The 14,351-nt window shown below is 45.6% G+C and overlaps 1 protein-coding gene across 3 annotated transcripts in view; it reads right to left on the reverse strand.

Annotated features, from left to right (window-relative positions):
• LRRC69 (leucine rich repeat containing 69) overlaps positions 1-14,351 on the reverse strand; it is a 404,099-nt gene that overhangs the window by 300,426 nt on the left and 89,322 nt on the right. The gene's annotated exons all lie outside the window — the stretch shown is intronic.

The following is a 14,351-nucleotide window of genomic DNA, read 5'->3' on the forward strand; positions in this document are numbered from 1 at the left end:
TTTGGAAGAGGGACATTCGAGGAGAGTAGTGCCAGAGAGATGTGCGAAGCTGGTGCTGCACTTTGGAAGAGGTCACCTTCCCATATCTGAATCTGCCCGATCCTCCGTCTACATCCTGTCCTGGGAGATTCTATCTGGCCCATCTTCAAGGAGTTGGTAAATATAATTCTGTGAAAACTGTCTGTGGAATCCTGCTCTCTCTTTTTCCCTTTTACAGGTACCGTCTTCATTGATCACTATTATGACTTTACTATTTTTGACTTTATCTTGCCTGAGAGAAGGTGTTTAAACTGTATTTGATTCTGACTCACAAAATTGTTGATTTAGATAACGATTTTAAACTTTTGAGTTTGTGGGTATTTCAAGTTTAAAGTTAAATGTCCTTTTCTACCTTAAACTATCTCAGCAACCTGATTCATTGAGTAAAGGAATTATTAAGGAGATCAAGTTGGTAAGACTTGGTAAAAGTGAATATCAAATTACAGGTAAAACTCAAAATTGATGACAGCGGGGTTTACTAGCTTATCTGTGTGAATGTTTTGGGCCCAGGTGAGAATTATGTATGTATGTGTGTAACCCGAGCTGGTAACTCACGCTCCATCAGTTTTGCTTGGTAGCAGAGGCATGGTTAGGTTCTAGTTAGTTAGGTAGAGAATATTGTGGATTGAATTATTTGATTTATGCATTAACAACCGATATTTGTTAATTGTTTATGTATTGTTTCATGTTGTCTGGAATTTAACAGGAATATTGAATAGTGGGTGGTGAATGGAAGCCATACTGCAGTGAGTTTACTGGTCTAGATCAGGAAAGTGCTGAAAGTTACGCAGGACTAGAAGCACTGATTTAGGGATTATTTTTTTTCGTATAAAAGTGAGAGTAATTGGTAGTAAAGGAGATCGCAGGTGAAACTTTGGTCTTATATCACCTAGATAGGGTAATGCTGAAGGAGTAGAAGGTTCTCTGATGCCTGTGTGAAGAGTAAGTGGAAGGGTTTACTCGTAGTGTGTGAAGAGTAAGCGGAAAAGGTTTGCTCGCAGTAAAAGGTTGACTATTCTTTGAATTTAGAAAATCATACACAGAAGCGAATGTTTCTATGTTGTTGATTAATGAAGATTGCATGTAAAATTGTGAGAAAATAAGTTTTCGTATTACCTTGAAAAGGAGGGGTCAGTTGCGGGTGCTGCACTGACGTCACAAAGCGCTGCGCTGGGTTTGGTTGAAACAGCGGATGTGTGACTGACGCGAGAATTGTGAAGGAGGGGTCAGTAGTGAGGAGTGATACTGACGTCACCGAGAGCCGTGCTAGTATTGGCAAAACGCATAGTGAAAAACGAACCTTGATTGGTTGCAAGACTAGAAGACGCTATACTATTGGAGGAGTGTATTAAGAAAGACGGACATTTGAATAGCTGTAAACATAGAAATCCCATGAATAATAATAGATAGTGGATTTTGTATGTACGATCTAACAATAATAGGGACTCGCCCAGACAGAAGATATTTAGGCTTTGCCCACGAACAGTACATAAAAGGGAGATCACGCAAAATGTATGGAGAGAAAAGAAAAATTTAATTTATGTAGAAAATTAAGAATTATTTTAAAAAGGATAAACCCATTAAAACTAGAGAAGGAATTCTCATTCCTCCTCCGAAAACTCCCGCATCCTATATGATGATGGTTATCATACTTGCATATCGTTAGAGAATTGGGTACAATATACAAAAGTTGATGGAATACTGGCGTTCCCAGAGTACGGAACATTTAATGGAAGAATATTACATAATTTGCATACTAGAATGAATGAGTTAGAGCTAAAACCCAGATTAACTCCACATGAAGCACTAGAAGAATGGGAAACTGAGGCATTTGAGCGGAATAGACGAGATAAGCAGATGAAACATCGGAGGCAGGCCATGTTAACTGAGGGGTTATACCGTGTATTGATGGCTGAGGAGCAGACAGGAGGAAAGTGCACAGAAAAGAAAAAGCATTTAACATTAACAGGTTGTGGAGACTCAGAAGATGATTATTTAGAAGATATTTTAATGAAAAATCCTCCACCTTATCAAGAAAGACCTAATAGAACAACCCCGAGTGCTCCGATTTTAGATACGCCCTGAGTGCCACAAATAGTACATGAGAGAACAATGGAAAGGGTACTTCAGGAAAAAGAAAGAAGCAATAAATAAGAATAGAGACAAATTAATACACAAGATAACACAGTTAAACGCACATCCAGAAGCTCTGACTATACCTGTGACCATAGGTCCTGTTGTCCCATTGTACGAGGATAAATTAAATTGTCCTAAACCACCTGTCATGACTACACCCATTATTGAGCCAAGAAAAGAGAAGCTAGTATTTGACGACCAAACTAGTGATTGCGAGTCTGTAATTTCATTAATGGACTTGCCGATATGAGGGTAAATAAATGACACACCCAGAAGAGTCACATCAGGTTGCTCAAAAGAGGTACGAATTGAGACATCCACCCGATCAAAAAGTGCCACCATTGTAACTCCAGAAGATATAGAAAGATGGGCACAGGAAATAGAGAAACCAAATCCACCACCAAAACTATTAGACATATTCAAATTAAGAGTTGAATTAGAAGAAATGATAGCTGTAAATGTAGGATTAGATAGGTTAAATACCTATAATGAGGAAGAATTGCTGTTCATTTGCAGAAGTATAACCCGAAACACAAAAACATTTCATGAAAAATTAATAAATTTAGCCTCTGAAATGGGAATAGAAATAGGGCGATCCAAAGTATTGCAAAAACCTTATAGAGCACAATTTTCGGATAAAGATTTGGAGAACATGAATGTGTCAGGAAGAAAATTTCAGGTTAAAGAAATAATGACTATATTGCAGAAATGGGGAGACTTAGACAGGTGGAAAGTTCGGTGGTCAAAGAAAAAGGAGGAAGCCCAAACAAACTGAGTAATATCTGAATATTTAATGAAACAAACAGAGAAGGCAGAATGGTTGTACCCAATGAGAGAAGTTCCAGGAGGGGGTTAAGTACATGTCCCATGGACCCGACAGGATATTTTATCATTTACAAATGATTTCCCTAAGTTGAGAGAAAAACCAGTGGAATGGTACAGGCAAGTTGAAAGGTTTGTGAAAGTATCGAAAGTTTTGTTGAAGGATCTAGATGGTCTTTTTGACATAGTGGTGCCTGCTGATTTGTGGACTGAATGGAAAATTACAATCGATTGGCTAATGATGAGTACCCGAGAAATGAGAAAACAGGAGATCCATCAGAGGAGGTTTTGAAGAAATATAACCAAGTAATCACTTTTTTAAAAGGGAAAATTCCCCCAAAAGAAACAGATTGGATAAAAATAGATAGAACAACTCAGGAATAGGATGAGTCTGTACATGCGTACTATGAGCACATCCTACAGGTGTTCAAACAATACAATGGATTTGAGAGTATTGGGGATAAGGACATGAATCATTTTTTGTATTGGTTTGTGTCAGGGTTACGAAAAGAGATATCTGAAATGATTAAGCAGCATAATTTGTGCTGCCAAGCAAATCCAATAGATGAAATTTTAAAATATGCAAAATATTGTGGAGATGAAATTGACAATAGACAAAAGAATTTAGACGAAAAAGTGATGTGGGCTCAAATGAAATTAGCAGAACAGCAAGAACTCCAGTTACAAAAGCAGGCAGGAAATACAGGAAGGGGCAAGGTCAATCAATCAATCAAAGACATTTCTAGAGCGCACTACATACCCGTAGGGTCTCAAGGCGCTGGGGGTAGGGGGGGTGCCGCTACTGCTCGAACAGCCAGGTCTTCAGCTTCTTCCTGAAGGAGAGGTGGTCTTGGGTCAGGCGCAGGTTGGTCGGGAGGGAGTTCCAGGTCTTGGCGGCCAGGTAGGAGAAGGACCTTCCTCCTGTAGTCGCTCTTCGGATGCGGGGGACCGCGGCGAGGGCGTGGTTGGCTGAACGGAGGTGGCGTTTGGGAGCGTAGAAGTTGATTCGGCTGTTGAGGTAGCTCGGGCCTTGGTCATGTAGGGCTTTGTGTGCGTGGGTGAGGAGGCGGAAGGTGATTCTTTTGTTGACGGGGAGCCAGTGTAGGTCTCTCAGATGTCCGGAGATGTGGCTGGTTCGTGGGATGTCGAGGATGAGTCTGGCTGAGGCGTTCTGGATCCGCTGGAGTCTCTTCTGGAGCTTGGCGGTGGTACCGGCGTAGAGGGCGTTGCCGTAGTCCAGTCGGCTAGTGACGAGGGCCTGGGTGACGGTCTTCCTGGTCTCGGTGGGGATCCACCAGAAGATTTTCCGTAGCATGCGTAGGATGTTGAAGCACGCCGAGGAGACGTTGTTGACTTGTCTGGTCATGGAGAGGGAGGAGTCCAGGATGAAGCCCAGGTTGCGTGCATGGTCTGTCGGTTTGGGTGCGGTGCCCAGGGCGGGAGGCCACCAGGAGTCGTCCCAGGCGGAGGGTGAAGAGCCCAGGATGAGGACCTCCGTCTTGTCTGAGTTCAGTTTCAGGCGGCTGGTCGTCATCCACTCGGCTACCTCTTTCATCCCTTCGTGCAGGTTGGCTCTTGCGGCGGCGGGGTCGTTGGTCAGGGAGAGGATCAGCTGGGTGTCGTCGGCGTAGGAGATTATGCTGAGGTTGTGTTGGCGTGCGATGGCCGCGAGGAGGCTCATGTAGACGTTGAAGAGGGTGGGGCTCAGCGAGGATCCTTGGGGGACGCCGCAGATGACTTCGGTGGCCTCTGACTTGTACGGTGGTAGGCGGACTCTCTGTGTTCTTCCGTCGAGGAAGGAGATGATCCATTCCAGAGCCTTGTCCTGGATTCCGACGTTGCTGAGGCGCTGTACTAGGGTGCGGTGGCAGACAGTGTCGAATGCCGCGGAGAGGTCTAGGAGGATGAGGCCCGCTGTTTCTCCGTTGTCCATCAGGGCTCGGATGTCATCGGTGGCGGCGATGAGGGCGGTCTCGGTGCTGTGGTTGGCTCGGAAGCCAGACTGTGAGGGGTCGAGGGATCCATTTGTCTCGAGGAAGGCGGCCAGCTGCTTGTTGACGGTCTTCTCGATGACTTTGGCTGGAAACGGGAGGAGCGAGATGGGGCGGTAGTTCTTGAGTTCGGTGGGGTCCGCTGTGGGTTTCTTGAGTAGAGCGCTGAGTTCGGTGTGCTTCCAGCTCTCGGGGAAGGTGGCGGTGTCGAAGGATGTGTTGATGATGTCTCGCAGGTGGGGTGCGATGACAGCGTCGGCCTTGTTGAAGACGTGGTGAGGGCAGGGGTCGGTCGGTGATCCGGAGTGGATGGAGTTCATCGTGCGGATGGTGTCTTCGGTGCTGATCGGGGTCCAGGCGTGGAGGGTGGTGGTGGGGGGTGGTTGTTCGGTCGTGGTGTGCGTTGGTTGGTTGTTGAAGCTGTTGTGTATGTCCGCGATCTTGTTGTGGAAGTAAGAGGCGAGGGAGTTGCAGAGGTCTTGCGATGGGGTGATGTCGTTGTTTCCTGCGCTGGGGTTGGATAGCTCTTTCACGATGTTGAAGAGTTCCTTGCAGTTGTGTGCGTTGTTGTCCAGCCGGTCCTTGAATGCAGTTTTCTTGGCGGCGCGGATCAGCTGGTGGTGCTTCCGGGTGGCAAGCTTGAAGGAGGTCCTGTTGTCCGGTGTAGGTTCCCTTCTCCAGACTTTCTCGAGGGCTCGGCAGTTCTTCTTGGAGCTCTTGAGTTCGTCGGTGAACCATGGGGCTTTCTTGCTGCCGGGTCTGCTGGGCGGGGTCCTCAGCGGGGCGAGCTCGTCCGCGCAGTTGCTGATCCACTTCGTGAGGTTGTCGGCGGCCTGGCTGGGGTTCGCTGAGCTGGCAGGAGGGTGCTGGCTCAGGGAGGTGGCGAGCTTGTCGGCTGTGATCTTGTTCCAGCTTCTGCGGGCAGCCTGTTGCTGGTGGTGGTGGGTCGTCGTTCTTTTGAAGGTGAAGTGGACGCAGCTGTGGTCCGTCCATTGAAGCTCTGTGGCGTGGCTGAAGTCGATGTCTGTGCAGGAAGAGAAGACTGCGTCGAGTGTGTGTCCGGCGAGGTGGGTGGGGGTGGACACCAGCTGCTTGAGTCCAAGATTGGCGAGGTTGTCGAGCAGGGTGCTGGTGTTGCGGTCGTTGTTGTTCTCCAGGTGGAAGTTGAGGTCCCCCAGGAGGATGTAGTCAGCGGAGGGGAGGGCGTGCGGGCTGACGAAGTCGGCGATGTCCTCGCTGAATTGAGTGCGTGGTCCCGGAGGTCGGTAGATCAGGGTGCCTCTGAGGGTGGTCTTCGGGTCGGTGTGGATCTGGAAATGCAGGTGTTCGGCAGTGGTCTGGGTGTTGTCGGTGCTGGTCGTGAGACGGATGGTGTTCCTGTGGATGATGGCGATGCCTCCTCCCATCTGGTTGGCGTTTCGATCCCTCCGGGTGATCTTGTAGCCCTCTGGGATGGCGATGGCGATGTCGGGAGCTGAAGAGGCGTTCATCCAAGTCTCCGTGAGGAAGGCAACGTCCGGGGCTGTGGCGTCTAGGAGGTTCCAGAGTTCGATGGCGTGTCTGTGGACGGAGCGGGTGTTGAGCAGGATGCACTTGAGGTGGGTGCTGCTGGTGTTCGACTTGGCGGGTGCTGGTGCGAGGCAGGTCCGGATGCAGGTGAACTTGCAGGCGTGGCAGCTGAAGGGTCCGTGGGTGCGTCGTGGTGTGGCTCGGTAGCATCCTGGGAATCGGCCGGTGTTGAGTGCGATGAGGGTGGCGGCGGTGTACGTCAGGCGGGTCGGTCGGGGTCCTCGTGGGCCAGGGGTCCTGGCGCTGGGCGCGATCCGGTCGCGGACGGGCGCAGACGGGCTTACCTTTGGCGCACCTTCGGCGCTCAATCGGTGCTCCCGCTGCGCGCGTCCGCTGCGCGGTCGCTCTGGGGACGTCATAAGAAGGGAGCCGGTCGGGAGGGTCTGCGGGGAGGCGGGAGCGCGATCCAATCGGCTGTCGGGGGCGGGGCCACGGGCTGGGGCAGCGGGAAACGCTGGAGCCGGCTTGGCGGCCCTCGGGTGGCTGGGGCGGCGGGAAAAGCAGGTGTGGGCTCGGCGGCCCTCGGGAGGCTGGGGCGGCGGGAAAAGCAGGTGTGGGCTCGGCGGCCCTTGGGAGGCTGGGGCGGTGGGAAAAGCAGGTGTGGGCTCGGCGGCCCTCGGGAGGCTGGTGCAGCGGGAAAGCAGGTGTGGGCTCGGCGGCCCTCGGGAGGCTGGTGCAGCGGGAGCGGCAGCAGGCACAGGAGCGTGGGGGTGACCAGGCCGAAGGTCAGGGTGAAAATAATGGGGGTAAACCGAAAGGGCGGTTGAGCAGAGAAGAGGCCAAGAAAAAGTTCCCTTGCCATGGGTGCGAAAAATTAGGGCATTGGAAAAACGAGTGTAAAAGCATACAACATAATAATGGCCCAAATCAAAATTTAAATCCACGGACGCAGAATGAGGTGCTAATGAATCAACCGCAGCAGGTTGTAAACCTACAGAATCAATTACCACCTGCCCCTTTGCCAACTTTTGTGAGTCAAGCCAAGTACGGTGCGGACACCGGATTCCAAGAAGGAAGTGGTAAGAAAAATTATATAACATCGCAGTTTCTTTTGCAGGATACATATTTCGGAGATCAAGATCAATGATGGTGCCTGAGAGGGGAGGAGAAGGAGTGCGTACTTGGCGCATCCTTACCGGTAGATCAGTCAGGTCCGTATATTGATGCAACGGTAGAAGGAAATGACATTACCTTTTTATTGGACACTGGTGCTACCCGTTCAACTACTGTGAGAACAGCAGACATCCCAAACCTACCCCTCTCGGGAGAAGCGATCCAAGTAGTGCGCGTTTCTAATAGACAAATTAGGACCCCTATTACAAAACCAATGGAAGTGTGCATTGGAAATTTTAAAGAAATGCACAAATGTGTGGTGTGCGATTCCAGTCCTGTAAATTTATAGGGAAAGGACTTGTGCAAAATGAATTGCACCATATTTTGCATGCTGGATGGTGTTGCCATTCAAACCACTGACGGAGATGGAATAAATAAGATCATGTTAGCGAAACAAGGAACAGAAGTAGATGACTTGGATTCAGTGATGACCAAAGATGAGGTCAAAACGACAGTGGATCCTGAAGTGTGGGATTTTACAGGAAAAGAAGTAGGGTTGATGACAGATGTAGACCCTGTTAAAGTGACTGTGAAAGAAGGTGCGGTTTATCCAAATACTCGACAATACAAGATGAGTTCTGAAGTAAAGGCTGGTGTTGCAGCAGAAATTGATCGAATGGTCGAGCAAGGCATACTAAACGAAATCATGAGTAGTCCCTGTAATTCACCTATAATTGGCATTAAGAAACCAAACGGAAAATATTGGGTAGTTCAAGATTTAAGAAAGATAAACAAGATTGTTGTGCCATGTTGCCCTATAGTACCCAACCCTGCAGTGATTTTGTACCAAATGCCATGGAATACAAGATGGTTTACCATAATTGATTTATGCCATGCATTTTTCTCCATCCCACTACATCCTGATAGTCAGTTTTTATTTTCCTTTAAATTCTATGTTTTGAATCGCGCTCCTCAAGGGTACACAGAAGGTTCCTCGATCTTTAACCACATTTTTAAAAAATGTCTTGAGACATTGGTACTACCTCGAGAGTATTTCCTGGTGCAGTATATTGATGGCCTATTGGTCACGTCTAAAACAAGGAGTGACTGTGTAACTGATTCCATTAACCTATTGAACCATCTAGCAAAAGGTGGACATAAAGTGTCCCCTGAAAAATTACAATTCTGCAGAAACTAAGTAAAATATTTGGGACACCAAATAGAACGAGGATTAAGGTGAGTGACCACTGGGAGAATAAAAATAATAAAGCAAATGAAACTACTGCAGTCACAAAAAGAAATAAGAATGTTTCTTAGTGTTGTGGGATATTGCAGGCAATGGATTGTAGGGTTTTCTCTACTGACAAAACCCTTGATACAAATGACAAAGAAACGAGCAAAAGACCCAGTAGAGTGGGATGATCAGAGCATGCAATCTTTGGTAAAATTGCGAAATTGTTTATGTGCAGCACCTGCTCTAGGTATGCCAGATTATTCAAAAGAATTTGCATTATTCTGTTGTGAGAGAGATACCTGTGCCCTCTCAGTCTTAATACAGAGACATGGTCTAATGCGACACCTTTGGCATATTTTTCTGCTACCTTAGATCCTGTAGAATCTGCATTGCCAGGATGCCTAAAAGCTGTGGCTGCAACGTGTGTAAGTATAGAACAAAGTGAATCAATTGTGATGGGACACCCTGTTAAGGTATACGTCCCTCATGTAATTGTGATTCTTTTAACAAGAACTCAAACTCAGTATCTCACTCTGAGCAGATTGACGAAATATGAAAGGATCATATTAGGAGCGGAAAATGTGACCATAGTTAGATGTACTGTTCTTAACCCTTAGCTACCTTGTTACCAGATCTATACAATGAGGAAGTGAAAGATTAAACTGAACATGAATGTCTTGATGTAACAGAACTCAGTACTAAACCCCATCCAGACATACAGGATGAGCCTTTGAAAGATTCTGAGCACGAGCTTTTTGTAGATGGCTCGTGTATGCGCCATGAGGAGGCAGGGTTAAGTGCTGCTTATGCTGTGTGTACATTGGCTGGAATAGTCGAAGCATCCTATTTACCAGGAGTCAAATCTACACAAGTAGCCGAATTGATAGCTTTAATTAAAGCTTGCAAAAATGGGAAAAATTGGAGAGTAACCATTTACACTGATAGTCAGTATGGTTACGGGGTTGTGCATGACTTTGGCCAGCTCTGTATAAAGCAAGAATTCCTGGCCTATTCAGGGTCTCCCATTAAAAATGGAAATTTTGTGAAAGAGTTGCTTGAAGCAATACAATTTCCAAAAGAAGTGGCAGTGGTCAAATGTGCCGCACATAAGTCAGGAAATGACCGTGTGACTGCAGGAAATCGATATGCTGATCAGGTCGCCCAACACTGCGCAAAATTTCAAATGGCAGCAAACAGTAAAGTTGAATATTGTGGAATCAGCTGCCAACTTATGTTGTAGTCAGGATTACAAACATGGAGAAAAGTAAGAGAACTCAAAGATGAAGCAGAGGCAAAGGAAAGAGAAGAGTGGGAGAAAATTGGCTGTCGGAGAAGGGCAGAAGATGGTGTATGGGTTTACTTTGATGACAGACCTGTATTGCCAGACTGTATGCTTGCACACATGGCTAGGATGTATCATGGAGACACCCACATAGGCAGAGATGCAATGACTAGACTCTTCAGACGAGATTGGTTTAATCCAAGGTTCAGGAACATTGCAGAGAGTCTTTGCCAAAGATGCTTGACATGCCAACAAATGAATCCTGGCAAGAAGACAATAGTCTGTACGGGAAAAATTGTAAAAGCTGAAGGTCCCTTTTTAAGACTTCAAATTGATTTCATTCAGTTGCCTGTTTGTCGAGGATTGAAATATGTACTTGTCATCGTTTGTCTATTTTCAAAGTGGGTGGAGGCATACCCCACCAGAAGAAATGACAGCTTGACAGTGGCCAAACTCCTATTAAGAGAGCTTATACCACGTTTCAGTTTCCCAGTAACTATTGAATCAGACCGAGGGTCTCATTTTAATAATGAAATAATTCAATTAATTTGTGAAGCATTTAAAATTGAACAAAAGCTGCACTGTGCATACTGCCCAGAGGCATCTGGAGTGGTAGAACAATTGAATGGCACAATTAAGTCAAGGCTGGGAAAGGTGTGTGCATCCACCCCACTGGACTGGCCTGATGCTTTACCTTTTGTTCTGATGGGATTTAGAAGTATTCCAGACAAGAATACCGGACTGAGTCCCCATGAAATAATCATGGGAAGAACAATGAGGCAGGCATGTATACCAGGACACAAGCTGTTAAATATAACTGATGATTTGGTACTGAAGTATTACAAAGAGTTGGCTGACCAAGTGTGTTCTATATCTCACCAGGTTGGAGAAGACGCAGTCCCCAGGCAGCCGAACCAAGCGCATGATCTGAATCCCGGTGACTGGGTTGTAGTGAAGAATCACACTCGAGAATCGTGCTTAGCACCAAGTTGGGATAAACCACATCAGGTTATATTGGTTACAACAACAGCAGTAAAATGTGCAGGTTTGCCTGATTGGATTCATGCAAGCCATACTAAAAGAGTACCAGCACCTGACAAAGAAGAACCTAAACAGACTCAATCAGGTGAAAGGGCTGAAGGTTGTACAGCTGAAGGATATCGAATAATACATTTCTGAAGTAGCTGACTGAGAACAACCAAGCACCAGTCAGGGGGATTGGATCTCAATAGTTCAGTTACCTGAAGAAATTGTAAGAACAAGGAGCCAAACTAGATTAGCTAGTAAGGAAAAGAGTGACGACCAGGTAGGAACAGAAGAACGCGCTCAGGTAAGTGAAAATACGATTGTTAGGAAACCTGAGCAGGACCAGACAAGGAAAGAGCAATTTACTCAGACAGATGTAGTCGAAGTCACAGCCCCAGAGTCTGAGATGGGACAGATAGGTTTTAGAGAACACGTTCAGGCATAAGAAAATCAAGAAGCAGAAAGATCTGAGCAGGACCAGACAGGAAAAGCCAAACAAGTTCAGGTAAAAGAAGAAGAAAAGACAATCAAAACTGAACCTGAACGAGGAGGGATCCTTTCTTCATACTGTATGGAGTTGTGCAGCGATGCAGCACTTCTGGTCAGGTGTACAGTCTTGTCTAGGGCAGGTTTTGGCGTGGGATATTCCCGCTGACCCTAGGCTGATCCTTCTGCATGGCACTGACAATATATGGTGAAACAGATATAAGCGCCATTTATTGTTTCTGGGACTCACACTTGCCAAACGTGACATTGCTCAACACTGGAAAGATACATCCCCACCCAGTACAGGGGTCTGGAAGAGGGTGATGGACCACCGTATGTCGGCCGAGGTTGCGGTCTTTCAGGCACGTGGCTGCCCGCATAAGAAGATTTGGGTGTGCTGGGCCACCAACAGGGGTATTGACTTGTCACTATTGGGGCCCACGCCCTCCAGAGATCCCTTAGATAGATTGGTCGTGAGTAATTCACCGGTTTGAGGAAATCGAGGTGTGCAGGGGAGGGAGGGCATATCTGCTTGTAGTTCATGTGCTGTGGTATATGGGGTGTGTGTTGTGTGGACTGGGGTGGGGGGATTGGGTCTGATGTTCGGCAGACCTTTCAGAGGGATGAAAACTGGTGCTTTGGATTTGTACGATTTGATTATTGCATGTTTGATGCTCACCGGGCTTTGCCCATTTGGTACCTTGGAACATCAATACAATTTGTTGTTAAAAAAAAACTGAGCCTGAACAGGGTCAGATTAGGGAAGAACAACGCATCCAGGCAGGTGACATCAAAATAATAAGCCCTGGACAAGGTCAGGTAGAGAGGGATTCGGAAATCGAAAATAATCAAGTTGTGCCACAAATTAATGAAAATACAAAAACACTTGAAAAAAGTGAAAGTGCAGTGCAAGCTTAAAGAATCAGAAAAGGCGATAATTGGCCTAGTGTTATCAAGAGAGTGAAATACCAGTTTAAACACATACAGAGGAACCAGAGCAAGTAGACGAAGTATCCAGTCGATCTGGACCATCAACTGAAATACCAAAATGAAGAAGTCCAAGACTTAAATTAATAAATAATAAATTCAAAGGTCCCGAATGGACGTACGTTATTCTTGAAGATTTCGAGAATTTGGAAATAATTGAAGAAGATGATGAAAGCTTAAATGCAGAGAAAATTGATGAAGAAGTGAGACCAACTTGAAAGATTTTTCCCCTTTATATTCTGTCATAAAATTTAAATTACTAGAATAAAGAAGAGAAATCTTCTTATGCCATTTGATAAAATGGCTGACAATATAGCTACTGGAAAACCGAATTTTTTAAGAAATGTTGTAGAATATGTATATGTAGTATATTTTTAGTACTCATGATATGGTTAGTACTAACAGTGGCCATTCCTTATTTGATGGCTACAAATGTACAAAATAGCACTAAAACACATGAAAGGGTAGATAGCATCAAAGGAGACAAGGTAGAATTAGAAGCACCAGATGAGTTAGATTTACATCACACTGTGAATAAAAATGATACAGACAAATGTTTTTACAAACCTGTTAGTACAATATGTAGAGACCATATAGGTTAGTGATTGCTATGTGTGTATGAAATTACCCGCATCTGTAGCAGAAGGAGTAACATATCATCATTTACCATTGAAATATGGAATTTTGTGTAGTGTTTTAGCAAGCTTATTTTATAGAACAGGGAAATTGCAATATCATTATTCTAATGTAGATGTGATCTTTTCCGACGTTCCTATGCGAAAGTGCATGAACCCTGTCCTTAGTACGAGAGACTCACAATTTATGGGTGAATATTTTCTAACAATGAAAGCAATAGATATAGCTGAAGCACATAAGCACAATTTAACTTGTAAACTGCATGAAGAAGAGAAAATATTTTTTAATTTAGTTGAGACAAGGAGACAGGATTTTCAAAGGAGAGCTGTTGAACCTAAACCTCAGATTCCTAAATGGGCTGAAAAGGAAGAGCATTATGCAACTGGCAGGACTCATGCTGCTATGTCCTTGGATTTTGAAAAGAAGGAAAAATCTGTCTCCATAGGTTAAAGACTGAATATAACAATGTGTTCATTGGTTCTAGTGAATGAGAACATCAAGGAGGGACGGATCCAGTATTTCCTGGAATCTATTATGTGTGTGGCAATAAAGCCTACTTTAGGCTGCCAGACCATTGGTATGGGAGTTGCTATTTTGGAATAGTATTCCCTAAAGTTTATCATGTACAAAGAATCACTGGAAGCAATGAAGACAATAATGGACTAACACGTGTAAAAAGAGCTTGTTTTTCAGAAATTTCAGGTGATCTCCTGAGCCGGGAGACGAGTGAGCAGAGCGGGTAGAATTGCGATTTTGCACATTTTAAAACTGTATATGTATTGATTGCTGCTATTGTTTTAGAGGGGCACTGAACTGACAGTGTCTTGGCATTTTAGGAAGGGTATTAGTTTTAATATACATTCGGGGGCACGGGGGGCGAAAGCGGAACAGGAAGTGGAACCGCCTGTACTAGCACGCAGGTTAGCGTTCTAGCTTCCCTGTTAGCGCATTTAAGGAGGAGCTGGCGCGAGCGCGAGTCCTAGATCTCCTGAGGCGTGAGCCGGGAGACGAGTGAGCAGAGCGGGTAGAATTGCGATTTTGCACATTTTAAAACTGTATATGTATTGATTGCCGCTATTGTTTTAGAGGG

Source organism: Triturus cristatus, chromosome 5_1 (assembly GCF_964204655.1).
Source record: "Triturus cristatus chromosome 5_1, aTriCri1.1, whole genome shotgun sequence".
NCBI lineage: Eukaryota > Metazoa > Chordata > Amphibia > Caudata > Salamandridae > Triturus > Triturus cristatus.